At 40.6% G+C, this 12846-nt stretch overlaps 1 protein-coding gene across 17 annotated transcripts in view; it reads left to right on the top strand.

Moving 5' to 3' along the window:
• Positions 1–3849: 3849 nt before the first annotated feature.
• The window catches only part of LOC100556014 (serine/arginine repetitive matrix protein 2), a 170187-nt gene continuing 161190 nt past the window's right edge, over positions 3850–12846 (top strand). For 4 of the 17 annotated variants that reach the window (XM_062984503.1, XM_062984502.1, XM_062984505.1 and 1 more), the window contains exon 1: positions 5887–6059. The gene's annotated coding sequence lies outside the window, so the exon portion shown is untranslated. Of the gene's footprint in view, positions 3959–5885; positions 6060–10622; positions 11002–12846 lie in introns of those variants that run through there. The other 13 variants (XM_062984495.1, XM_062984491.1, XM_062984499.1 and 10 more) reach the window with 8 other exon arrangements.

The following is a 12846-nucleotide window of genomic DNA, read 5'->3' on the forward strand; positions in this document are numbered from 1 at the left end:
GAGTGCTTTGATTGTGGATGTTTGCCCTTGATTTACTTTGAGGCTGAGAGAGTGTGAACTGGCCCAGGTTGCCCTGTGGGTTTCTGTGGTTGAGTAAAAGGGTCACAAGGTGCCATTACTTTTAATGCTGTAACTCAGTGCATTGAAACCGTGATCTCCCACTGGCTTTTCGAGGTGCATCTGCTCTGCAGATCTTCCTTTTCCTTGCCAAACTACAACTCTCACCTTCCCATAGTATTGAGCTGGGGCAGTTAATGTGGGTTCAAAGTGCATTAATTTGACAGTGTAGATCAGGGGTCCCCAAACTAAGGCCCGGGGGCCGGATGCGGCCCTCCAAGACCATTTACCTGGCCCCCGCCCTCAGTTTTAGACTTAGACTCGCCCAAAGTCTGAAATGACTTGAAAGCACAACAACAACAATCCTACTTGACTATCTCATTGGCCAGAAGCAGGCCCACACTTCCCACTGAAATCCTGGTAAGTTTACAGTATGTTGGTTAAAATTGTTTTTATTTTTAAATATTATATTGTTCTTTCATTTACTAATATTGTAAATGAAATATTGTAAATGAATAATATGGTAATAATATTATATATTGTGTACACATATAATATGGATAATAATATTATAATGTAATACAATATAATATTTATTGATTTATTTCAGTATTTCTACCCTGCCCTTCTCGCCCAATAGCGGACTCAGGGCGGCTAATAATAACAATACAATACAATAATATTGTATAATATAATAATAATATTAATTATATATTAAATATTAAATGTAATGTTACTAATAATATTATGGTATAATGGTATAGTGCAATATCTATCTATATAAAAGAGTGAAGGAACAACAAAACTAAACACCCCCCAACCTCGAAATTTCACAACACAATCCATCATCCATGCCTCGAGGTTGAAACCACAAAATATCACGTCACGAACCTCCACAGGGCCTAAAAAACTCCAAAAACCGGAGCTATTCAGTGCAATTCCAATGGGCCACAGCAACGCATGGCAGGGCACAGCTAGTAGCAATATTTAATGCTAATTTTTTTGCACTACAAATAAGACATGAGCAGTGTGCATAGGAATTTGTTTGTATTTTTTTTTCAAATGATAATTCGGCCCCTCAACAATCTGAGGGACCATGAATCGGCCCTCCACTTAAAATGTTTGAGGACTCCTGGTGTAGATGCACCGTGTGAGATGCACAAGGGTGGGAAGCAAAGGGCACACCGAACACAACACATGCCACACTTTGTTTGGAAGAGGAGGAGGAGGAGGAGGAAGAGCATATAGTTTGAGTGGAGAGGCAAATCCTTTAATCTCCGGAGAGGAATCATCCCAGCGGCCAAAGGAAGGACGGGGAAGCATCCCATGGGCGTCCACTCCCCGCTTCTCCTTTAATCAGGGTGAGGCGAGGATACGCAGCTACCACTGTGGCAAGAGGAGCCGGAGGCCTTGGGAAACTACAACTACCCTGTTTCCCCGAAAATAAGACAGTGTCTTATATTAATTTTTGCTCCCAAAGATGCGCTAGGTCCTATTTTCAGGGGATGTCTTATTTTTCCATAAAGACGAATTCACATCTATGGTTGAATTTTTAAAAATGAAAATTTATTATCTACTGTACAGTAGTTGTCATCACAAGCCAGGGGACGCCTGGCTTGACAGCAGTGTGTGCAAAAAAGACCTTGGAGTCCTCGTGGACAACAAGTTAAACATGAGCCAACAATGTGATGCGGCTGCTAAAAAAGCCAATGGGATTCTGTCCTGCATCAATAGGGGAATAGCGTCTAGATCCAGGGAAGTCCTGCTCCCCCTTATTCTATTCTGCCTTGGTCAGACCACACCTGGAATCACACTGTGTCCAATTTTGGGCACCACAGTTGAAGGGAGATGTTGACAAGCTGGAAAGCGTCCAGAGGAGGGCGAGTAAAATGATTAAGGGTCTGGAGAACAAGAATCCCTATGAGGAGCGGCTTAAAGAGCTGGGCATGTTTAGCCTGCAGAAGAGAAGGCTGAGAGGAGACATGATGAGAGCCATGGACAAATACGTGAAGGGAAGTCCTAGGGAGGAGGGAGGGAGATTGTTTTCTGCTGCCCTGCAGACTAGGACGCAATGGAACAAGGGCTTCAAACTACAGGAAAGGAGATTCCACCTGAACCTCAGGAAGAACTTCCTCACGGTGAGAAGGGCTGTTCGACAGTGGAACTCTCTGCCCCGGACTGTGGTGGAGGCTCCTTCTTTGGAGGCTTTTAAGCAGAGGCTGGATGGCCATCTGTCGGGGGTGCTTTGAATGCGATTTCCTGCTTCTTAGCAGGGGGTTGGACTAGATGGCCCATGTGGTCTCTTCCAACTCTACTATTCTATGATTCTATGAAAATAGCATAACCAAACTGTGAATCCTTTCAAGAATTTCTATATTATATTTTATTGCTATACTGTTTTAAAATTACTGTTTTAAATTTCTGTTTGTATGTAAATTTATGTTGTTGTTGGGCTTGACCCTGTGTAAGCTGCCCCGAGTCCCTTCTTCTGGGAGATGGAGGTGGGATACAAGAATAAAGTGATGATTATTATTTCTTGTTAGTACCTTTATTTACATGTACAACAATCTATAACAGGGGTCCCCAAACTTTTTAAGCAGAGGGCCGGTCCACAATCTTTCAGACTGTTGAGGGGCCGAATTATCATTTGAAAAAAAAAACCCCAAACAAATTCCTATGCATACTGCACATTTATTTATTTATTTGCTACATTTATATCCCGCCCTTCTCACCCCCAAGGGGACTCAGAGCGGCTTACAAATTAAATTTACATACAATATTATACTATTAGCATAGCACAATACTGGTAATAAATTACTATATTGTACTGTATCAATATATTGTAATATTATTGGTAATATTACATGTAAAATATAATATATAATTAATATTATTATATTGTATTATTAGTATTATATCGTATTACAATATAATATTATGAATATTATATGTATATACAATATGTTATAATTATTATATATTATTGTAAATTATATTGTATATATAAATATATATAAACACACACACACACATATATTGCACATGTCTTATTTGTAGTGCAACAACAACAACGAAAGAACAATACAATATTTAAAAATGAAAACAATTTTAACCAACATAAACCTATTAGGATTTCAATGGAAAGTGTGGGCCTGCTACTGGCCAATGAGATAGTCAAGTTAATTAGGATTGTTGTTGTTGTTGTTGTTGTGTGCCTTCAAGTCATGTCACTTTGGCCGAGCCTAAGTCTAAAATTAATTATTTATTGCATTTATTTACTACATTTATATCCCACCCTTCTCACCCTGAAGGGGACTCAGAGCAGCTATATGTACATATAATATATTATATTATTAGCATAACACAATATTAGCATTATATATTACTATATTGAACTATACCACTATACTATTATATAATATGTAATATATAACATATAATTAATATTATTATATGATATTACTATTAGTATTATATTGTATAACATAAAATTATTATCAATATTATATGTATATACAATATATTATATTATTAAAACTGATATAAAAATATTATATTATAAAACTGAGGGCGGGGGCCAGGTAAATGACCTTGGAGGGCCGCATCCGGCCCCTGGGCCTTAGTTTGGGGACCCCTGATCTATAGTATGTACATTTACCGATCCTGCATGCTTCCAAACAAAATCTTTACTAGGTCTTACTTTCAAGGGAGGCCTTATATTTAGCAATTCAGCAAAACCTCTACTAGGTCTTATTTTCTGGGGATGTCTTATTTTCAGGGAAACAGGGTACCAAAGGCATTGAGTCAAGTGATGCCAAGCTGCTGTGCTGCCCGGGGGATTCTGGGAGCGGCACTCCCAAGGGACGGCCCTTCGCCACACTCAGAAGGCTATTAATATAAGGTATGTATGTATGTATGTATGTATGAATAATAGAGTTAGAAGAGACCCCATGGGCCATCTAGCCCAACTCTGTTCTGACCCAAAGGAAAAGCACAATCAAAGCATTCCCTACAGATGGCCATCCAGCCTCTGCCTTCAAGGAAGGAACTTCCACCACACCAAGATACACTTGATATAGCCACACATACACACAGAGTATGTAAATACCATCTATATATATAAAAGAGTGATGGAATCCTGGCGACCGACAAAACAACAAAACTAAACACCCCACAACTTCGAAAATTGGCAGCACAACCCCTCATCCATGCCTCTAGGTTGATACAAAGAAAAGAAAAATAAAGTCCTAATTAGAGGGAGAGGAATAATTGTTTTTATCCAATTGCTGCCAGTTAGAAGGCTAAGCTCCGCCCACTTGGTCTCCTAGCAACCCACTCAGCCCAGGGGACAGGCAGAGTTAGGCCTCACTTAGGCCTCTTCCACACTGCCTATAAAATACAGACACCACCAGACAACGGCACAGCAACGCGTGGCCAGGCACAGCTAGTATGTCTATAAAGGTATATATGTATATTATAATAAGGTCTATATAAAGTATATACACTTTGTGTGTGTGTGTGTGTATATACACTTATCCAAGCCTCGCTTATCCAAGCTTCTGGATTATCCAAGCCATTTTTGTAGTCAATGTTTTCAATATATCATGATATTTTGGTGCTAAATTCGTAAATACAGTAATTACAACATAACATAACTGCTTTTTCTGTCAAATTTGTTGTATAACATGATATTTTGGTGCTTAATTTGTAAAATCATAATTTGATGTTTAATAGGCTTTTCCTTAATCCCTCCTTATTATCCAAGATATTCGCTTATCCAAGCTTCTGCCAGCCTGTTTAGCTTGGATAAGTGAGACTCTACTGTATATATATATATATATATATATATATATTAGTGTCTATATATGGTAAAGGTAAAGGTGTATGTGTATATTGGTATATATGTATAGAGAGTTATATACGGTGTATATACTGTATGTGGTATATCTATAGTGTGTGTGTATAGTGTGTGTGTGTATGAATATTGGTATATATGTATAGCGTGTATATATGTGTTGTATATTTGGTATATATATATATATATATATATATGGCATGTGTGTATATATATATAGTGTGTACATATATAGTTATGATTGGTATATATGTAAAGAGAATATATGTGGTATATAGACTGTATTTGATATATATATGTTATGTATGCATATACATGGTGTGTGTAAATATATAGTTTGTGTGTATATATATGAATTATTGGTGTATATGTATAGAGAGTATATGTGTGGTGTCGATACTGTATTTGGTATATATATGATATATATATATATATGATGTGTGTGTGTATATATATATATATATATATTGAAATGATTGGTATATATGTATATAGAGTATATATGTAGTATATATATATGGTGTGTGTATGGTATATATACTGTGTTTGTTGTACATATGGTGTGTGTGTATATATAGAGATATTTCATGTTATGGTACATATATTCAATAACATGAAGTCCATTTAGATTAAATATAACAGCAGGTCATGGGAAAACTTCTGCCCTCCAGGTGTTTTGGACTCCAACTCCCAAAATTCCTAACAGCCTACCGGCTGTTAGGAATTATGGGAGTTGTAGTCCAAAACACCTGGAAGGGGGCCTAATATGTTTAGTGTAGTTGCAGTTTCCCTTTGCCGAGCGTTGATTGGCCAAAACAGACGCCCTTCTCCCTGTTGGGCCCGCCTCTATTGGCTGTGGCCACGCCCCTCGGCGGGGCCTCTTTTCAAACAGATAAGTTTAAGCCCCGCCCACTTTTCTGCGCGTCAACCAACCTTGTAGTCCTCTCCGCCATTGGCTGAAGGGGAGGCTCCTCCGGCGGGGATTGGATGCCTTCGAAGCCCTCCTGAAGCGAGCGGGTTTGGGTGTGCCGGGCGAGGCCTGAGGCGTTTTGTGAGGCGGCTCCTCCTCCGCTCTTTCCAGCCGGGACTCCGCGGAAGCGAGGCGGGGAAGCCAGGCAGGGACTCTCGCCGGGTCGCCTCGCACCCGGTAGGCGGCTGCACTGCGGGGAGGGGGCGGGCGGGCGGGCGGGCGGGCGGGCGGGCCTGCTTGGGGTCCTGCCTTGCCAGGAAGGCCCGCGAACGGGCCCTGAGGCGGGAAGGCGGGAAAGAGGCGCTCCTTGCCAGGCTGCCTTCGTTGGTTATTTATCCGAGTCGTTAATGTTTAATAATTTCTGGCTACTTTATGGCTTAGTTATTATAAGTTTTATATTGTGATGTCTGGCCATGCTCCAGTAGCATTCTCTCCTGACGTTTCGCCCACATCTGTGGCATCCTCAGCGGTTGTGAGGTCTGTTGGAAAACTAGGCAAGTGAGGTTTATATCCCTGTGGAATAATGTCCAGGTTGGGAGAAAGTAGAGTCTCACTTACCCACTTATAAGCGAATATATTGGATAATAAGGATGGGTTAAGGACAAACCTATTAAACATCAAATCAGGTTATGATTTTACAAATTAAGCACCAAAACATCACGTTAGACAACAAATTTGACAGAAAAGCAGTTCAATACGCAGTAATGCTACGTAGTAATTACTGTATTTACGAATTTAGCACCAAAATATCACGATATATTGACAGCATTGACTACAAAAATGGCTTGGATAATCCAGAGGCTTGGATAAGCGAGACTCTACTGTACTCTTTTGTCTGTTGGAGGCAGGTGTGAATGTTGCCATTGGCCAGCTTTATTAGCATTGAATGGTAATGCAGCTTTAAAGCCTGGCTGCTTCCTGCGTGGGGGAATCCTATGTTGGGAGGTGTTAGCTGGCCCTGATTATTTCCTGCCTGGAATTCCCCTGTTTTTAATAAGTATAATACTATTAATCTTTATTTTTAACCCACTCTCTCTCCCTAAGGGGACTCAGGGCGGCTTCTAAAAAATAAAATGGCAAACATTCAATGCCATGTGCAAATGACAGAATAAACAGACAGAACAAACAGTAAAATTAAAAGTAAAAGAGAGTTAAAGTAGACAGTTAAAGTCACCTAATAGAAACAACCTATGCAAACATACAAGTACTGTAGAGTCTCACTTATCCAACCTTCTGGATTATCCAACGCATTTTTATAGTCAATGTTTTAAATGCATTGTGATACTTTGGTGCTAAATTCGTAAATACAGTAATTACTACATAGCATTAATGTGTAATGAACTACTTTTTCTGTCAAATTTATTGTGTAACATGATGTTTTGGTGCTTAATTTGTAAAATCATAACCTATTTTTTGATGTTTAATAGGCTTTTTCTTAATCTCTCCTTATTATCCAACATATTCGCTTATCCAACGTTCTGCCGGCCCGTTTATGTTGGATAAGTGATACTCTACTGTATAATAATAATAGACAGGAGCTCGCTCTATCTCGCGGATTCGAACCGCCAACCTTTAGGTCAGTAGTTAGTTCAGCTGACACAAGAGTTTAACCCTGTGATTCTCAAGCTGTGGTTCTCCAGATGTATTGGACTTTAACTCCCAGAAATCCTAACAGCTGGTAAACTGGCTGGGATTTCTGGGAGTTGTAGGCAGAAATACCCGGGGACCCACAGATTGAGAACCACTGGTTTAACCCATTGTTCCACTGTGGCTCCTGAGCATACAATACAGTAACAAAGTTTGTTCTGTTTTCAGAGTTTTGAGTTGCTTTAATGCTTGTTTAAGATAGGAAAGCACGATATAAATACACATAATAATAATACTATGTAATAAAATTTCAAAAAAGTTCTGTTCCTGCTTTGAAAGCATTATTTCCCGTTTAATCGTTTGGTCATTACTTTGGAAGTAGTTTTCCTACTCCAGAAACCTTGTTTTTGTTTTTTATATTTTTAATTACTTTAAACCCAAATGTTTGTAATTTTCTTTAATGAAAATATGTGCAAACGTTTTTGCAGTTTAATAAACTTTTTTCCATGTTTTTATGATAGAATCAATTAAGATATGACATTTATAACTCGGGAACAAAAATCATATTGTAACATAGTGTAGTCACCTATGTGTAGTAGTGGTTGTTGTTGGGGGAGTCAAATCTTAAATATTTTTAATGAATAAAAAGAAAAGAAAGGAAAAACTGTTTCAAGTTATTTAAATAGGGAGAGGAGGAGCCAAAGAGTTCAGTGGTAGAGCATAGGAAGGAAAAGCCTCTTCCAGGTGTTTTGGGCCTCATCTCCCAGAAGCTGTTGCTGCCTTGGACAACTGTCAGGGATTCTGGGATCCAAAGCTGGCTTTTCATAGAACCATAGAATCCTCAAGGCGGGGAAGCCCCAAAAGACCATCCAGCTGGATTCATTCTGCCAGCAGGAAGACACAACCTAAGCCCTTCTGACAGATAGCCTTCCACCTTCTGCTTCAAAACCTCCAGAGTAGGAGCCTCCACACTCCAAGGCAGGAGCAAATCCCTCTTCCAAACAGCTCTTAACAGCAGGAAGTTCTTATGTTTAGGTGATACCTCCTGCCATTTGAGTCCATGGCTCCGTTGTATCCTAGGCCTTTTTTACATTGCCATATAATCCAGATTATCGAAGCAGATAATTTTGATTTTATATGACAGTGTAGAAGGGGCACTAGTCTCTGAAGCAGTAGAAAACAATCTTGCCTCTGCCCAATGTGACATGCTTTCAAATGTTTAAACATGGCTCTCATGTCCCCTTCGCTCTGGCTCCTCTTCTCCAAGTTGGAGTGAGCTTTGGAGGCTGTGTGTGTGAGAGAAGGGGAATTCCTGAAGGAGAGGAAATGATGTGTGTGTGTGTGTGTGTGTGCCTTGTTGGTGGGTGCACTATTTTAGATGCATGATGGCATATGGGTTGACTGGCAATGAGGAAGGTCTCACAGAGTTGGGCGAAGGCCCGAGAAGAAGAGGCTTTGCAGGGCTGGTTGGGCGACGGCTGGAATTGACCAGCAGGCACTTCAAGTGCTCTGAGTGGGTGTGGACTGTCTGCAGTGCTTGCTGGAAAGTGCCCAACCTCTCTGTGTGTGAAAGAGAAAGGAGAGGGGATCTCTTGGAAGGGAAGTGTTTGCAAGGAGGGGCTGGTGGCGGCCTTGAGCGGCAGGGCGGTAGGTGGGGAGGCTTGTGCTCCATGCTATTTATTTAAACTCCATCTGGCAGTATCAATACTGCAGGAAAAGAAGGGGAGGATCCCCGCTGGCAGTGTTTCCCAAGGCTTGAAGCACTTTGGAGAGTCCTGGTAACTGTGATAAGCTCCCAAGAGCTTTCTTTGATGTGTTTCCTTATTCTGGGCATCAGTCTTGAATCCCTGTGTCTGTAATGCTGTGCTATGTTTGAGACTCAGGGCTTAAGGGATCGTCGTTGTTCTCTGCCTTCTCATATAGCAATCCAAAGGGGAACTTGTCGTATGGTTTTCTTCAGAGAAGGTTTACACTTACCTTCTTCTGAGGTTGAGAAAGTGTGACTTGCCTGAGGTCAGCAGAGGGTTTCCATGACCAAGACCTCAGTATACCAGTATCCTAGCCTAACACTAAACCACTGTACAACACTATTCTTTTTTTAGTTGACCATTTTATTTGGATACATTTTTATTAGAATGAAGAACTGTGAGAAGTGTAGTGTGTATTTGGGTGACGTTGCTTCATTGAGTATGTCCTCATTATTCTACCACTTCTGGAAATTCGGTGTTTAACTCCCTCCAGCTTTCCCCTATGTGTGTCATGCAAACTTAATTTCTCTGGCATGTTTTCAGAGCTGCGTCCTGGACTATCCCACACACTGCTGACCTCCACTTCCTTCCTTTTTCTACTAATATCCAAAAATGTCTATTTTCTTGTGGCATGCCTCTTATTACTTTCTGGCATGTATGTATTATAGTGTCACTTTGCAAAACAACATAGAACAGGAATGTTGAGAGGGGCGTAAGTCTGTGTTTGACTTGTTAATTATCAGCTTTCCATCTAAAAAGATGGAAAGAGCTGTGATAATGGTTGGTGCTAATAGCAGTGAGAGGAAATTAGCTAGAAGAGGAAGATAAAGAAACGTATTGTCTAAATTAGGATTAAGTTGGAAACCATCATGACTCTCCCCGGGGAGATAGGGCAGGTTACAAATAAAGTATTATTATTATAGGATGTCATTATCTTGGGAAGCTCTCTGTGCTGTCTCATCTTGGAGGAAGATGGAAGTTTTGGGAAGGAGTGGCAACATTTCTCATATGTATATATATGCATATGTGTTTGCTTCCACATGAACTGTTGACTTATGGTAACCCCATGAATTTCAGAGTTTTCTTAGGCAAGGAGGACTGAGGTGGTTTTTACAGTTCCCTCCTCTGAAATACAGCTTACAGCATTTGGTATTAATTGGTGGTCTCCCATCCAAGAACTAACCAGAGCTGACTCTGCATATCTTTCGAGATCAGATGGGATCTAGAGTCCCTGGCGTATATCTTGTGCTATAAAAGTTCTGGTCTTTCTTTTTCCCTGCCTCCCATGTGGTTCTAGTTCTCCTAAGAGCTCTCTCTTAAGTTTTATCAGTTATTCTTGTGTAGTCGGTGGCTTCTGATCAACACTACTTCTCCCCCTCCAACCCGCCATTCCTGGTTACGTGGTTCCTGATCCTTGTTGCCTTTCTGCAGCTGTGACTGGCTGGTCTCCTTCCCAGCTTTTCCAGGGATGGTTCCAGCATTGCATCAGGGGATATTTTGTGCTGTAATTCAGTAACGCAGCCAGGATAAGCGATCGCAGAACCGCGGCTTGAGAGAGGATGGGTGTGGCAAGAGCTGCGTGGATGCGGCTGCAGCAGCAAGCAGAGGGAGCTGCGCCTGGCCTGGACGGACGGTAACTGCTCAGTCATCGGCACAAGCGATCGCAAAGGCAAGCTATTTATATAAGTCAGACCTCGCTTCCAACCGGGTCCCCCGATTTAGAAGGAACAGTTGTCATATTTTAAGTATTAAATGAGTGTGGTATGAATACGACGTTGCCTGGGGTAAGTTTAGACACAGGGCCCTGCTGTTTGCGGGTAAAGATGGGGCCCCTGCTGAACAACCGCCTGCTTGAAGTGCATACCAGGCCTGCCTGGCTTCTTTGTCATTGTCACATTCACTTTTCGTTAGGGAGTTTCTCAAAATTAAAATTCCAGAAGAGTAGCTGTGTTCTTGACTTTGAAACAACAGAAGGCCCAAGTGATTTTGTAGATCTGTGGTTCATGACTCAGGCGTGGTAGACAGGCTGGCTGGTCTTTTTGCTACACAGATACTCCCACATTTAAAATCTTGAAACTTGCCTTTTCCTGGATGAAGTCTTAAGCTCTCCTTCATCTGTCTTATTCCTTGCAGTGCTTTCATATCCCCCCCCATCCCCCCCATGACATCATGAGGATTTGCGGGGGAAGGGTTGACACTGTGGAAAGTTGTTTGTTGGTTAGAAAATGTTACTTGTGTTGGGTAAAATGCAAAGTCTATCTGTTATTAAGACTCAAGAGTTTATACTAGAAATTTCCTCTTCCCAGTTAATCTCCAAGGTGCTGCTGGATTCTTTTATGTCTTATTATTAAAACGGTTTTTGCTGGTACAGAATTATGGAAGGCTTTAGTTTTGTCTTGAATAATCCTGATTAAGCATCTTGCAGCCTGTCTCATCTCAAGCCAATGTCATGTAGTAGTTCAAGTACTGAGAGACCTGGATTCAAATCCCCACTCAGCCAGGGAAGCTCACTGGGTAAAGTTGCACACTTTTTCAGCCCCAAGGGAAGGCAGTGGTAAGCTTTTCTAAGCAAATATTTCTTAAAAAATCATGTGATAGAGTTGCCTTAGGGATTCATATGTCTGACATTATTTAAAAGCACACAACAGGAAACTATGCCAAAGAGTTGAGGCGTGTGATGGCATTTAAAAATGCTGTTTGTTAAATGGAAATAATGTTTTCAGGTAGATAGTGATCTAGTTAAAAAAGACATCTCAAACAGGCATTCAAACTGACAGGATTGATATAAATACAAGCTAGGAAGAGGCAGTAATCTGCTTAGTTCATTTATCTGCTTATTTATTCAGTATTTGTTTTCTGCTTTGTGTCTGAAGATCCTTGGTAGAGGTATAATAGATGCATGTGACCTCAAAAGAATGATGAAATGACATAAACAACTTAAAGCAAGTAAATAGAACTAAAAAGCCAATAAAATAAAACCTTCCTCTTAAACCTGGAGTTCATCTCCTAGCAGTCTAACTGGCGACTAGAACTTGAGGAATGAGTCACTAATGAGTATACGAAACTGGTATTTTCAGAGTTTTAACTTCTGAAATGGAATAAATACTAGCTGTTTTGGAACTGTAGTGTTGAAGGAGAAGGCCATATGTGTCTTAATCCCCACATAAGCCCAGATGAGTTGACTTTTAAAACTAGCTCTGACCATTCACATGCCTTCCTGGACCCATGTTTGTCTGGCTTCTCTCTGAACGCTACCCACATTTTGGAACAACCTTTCTTTCTCTCTCATAATGCTACCCTTGGAGGTGAATGGCAGGAAATTCAAAGGAAAGGTTTCTTCAACTAGCATATCACTATATTGTGGATTTCACTGTCACAGTAGCTGGCAAGTTGAATGTCTTTAAAAGATGGATTAGTAGAGGGGAAAGCGGTCTATTGCTTCTAACAAGGATGGCTAGATATCACGTTTGGTTTCAGAAACAGCAATGCTCTGGAGTAGATACCCCAAACTTTTGCCTCTGACTGTTTTTCTGATGTCAGCTCCTAGCTCCTTTGTAAATAGCAAATGTGGATGAACAAGAACAATGCTGCTGTAGTAGAATGGTAGCAGAAGGGATTTCATATATTTT

This window comes from Anolis carolinensis, chromosome 6 (assembly GCF_035594765.1).
Source record: "Anolis carolinensis isolate JA03-04 chromosome 6, rAnoCar3.1.pri, whole genome shotgun sequence".
Classification (NCBI taxonomy): Eukaryota; Metazoa; Chordata; class Lepidosauria; order Squamata; family Dactyloidae; genus Anolis; species Anolis carolinensis.